At 32.3% G+C, this 1,338-nt stretch overlaps 2 long non-coding RNA genes across 2 annotated transcripts in view; both read right to left on the reverse strand.

Moving 5' to 3' along the window:
• LOC128248173 (uncharacterized) overlaps positions 1–1,338 on the reverse strand; it is a 20,485-nt gene that overhangs the window by 16,846 nt on the left and 2,301 nt on the right. The window lies entirely within an intron of this gene.
• LOC128248171 (uncharacterized) overlaps positions 1–1,338 on the reverse strand; it is a 10,022-nt gene that overhangs the window by 7,254 nt on the left and 1,430 nt on the right. The window lies entirely within an intron of this gene.

The raw sequence follows: 1,338 nt of genomic DNA on the forward strand, positions 1-1,338 counted from the left end.
TATATATTATATGTATATTATATATATATATATATTTGTCTTTATTTATGTTTCCTTGGCATTTATATCCTAAAAAGTCTCTTAATTCACACTTCTCTTCACCCATCACTACCTCTTTGTCATCATACAAGTATATGTGCCTAGATACTCTTCAACTACACTCCCTTATATATATGTGTGTGTGTGTGTGTGTGTGTGAGTATAGAAGTAAGAAAAAGGAGGGGAAGAATTTCGATTATACCCACGTCGTGAGTTGTTATGCAAAATTTATTATATATATAAAAAAATGAGAGAAAGAAAATGCCTCGCAGTTTCCATAGTTTTAACATATTTTAAATGAAAGTGTATAGTGGTTGTCGACTGGTTTCGCTTTCGCTAAAAATGACATTGAAAGTATTGTAATTTCGTAGTTTCTTAAGAAGATTTTAGTCCATGTTCTTTTATGAACGTTTGCGAAGTGAATAAATTAACATGTATAAAACATTAAAGGAAAGTAAATGGCGATAGTTATTAGTCGGGACACGTGCAGCAATTAACCATTTTTGTGGTGGGATAAATAAGTATACAAAACTCATAAGCCAATCTCATTGTGAGACGAAATATAGACAGTGATGGATACGTGATCATAAACTGAATTATATACTGAAACCAAAATTGGTTTCGCGTTCATATTTAGGCGTCTTCTGTATATTTCCATAAATAAATTTTCATTATTTAAATGTTCTTGTACAGAACTTGTTTCTTTGCACTGGCAGATGGGGAATACGGTGAAATTTGACAGGCCATTCTTTGCCCATCTCTGAAAATGTTCACTCAAAGGTACCTCTCTATACTTTTGGGAAAAGATATGTTCCTCGTGTAGTGTTGATCTCCGTCTAAGTGCCAACTTGTCTGTCCTATATAGCTATAGCAACAGACTGAAAAAGTTACAACATAAATTATATTCCTGAATGCACAAAAAAAGTTACCTTGTGGTCCTCTCTTCTTGTTTGAATTGGAATTCCGAGCCTTCCAGTTTGTTGGGCATGCTTCACAGTTTGAACATCTCGTGATTGTTGTGTAAAGCTTCGCATTTGTCAGCAGTTTTTTCAGCAATTTGAGTTGCTGTGACTGGGGTTACGAAATTGCAATAATTAACATGTCCTGATTAGCGAATGCGAAACCGGTGGACAACCATAATACTTTTTTTCATTTGAGATATATTAAAACTATGTAAACTGTGCATTTTCTTTCTTTATTATTCATATATCCTTTATTTTTCGTTCTTTAAAGCTGTCAAATCAGCATTATTGTTGCATTATATATATATATATACATATATATATATATATATATATA

Source organism: Octopus bimaculoides, chromosome 6 (genome assembly GCF_001194135.2).
Source record: "Octopus bimaculoides isolate UCB-OBI-ISO-001 chromosome 6, ASM119413v2, whole genome shotgun sequence".
NCBI classification, from domain to species: domain Eukaryota; kingdom Metazoa; phylum Mollusca; class Cephalopoda; order Octopoda; family Octopodidae; genus Octopus; species Octopus bimaculoides.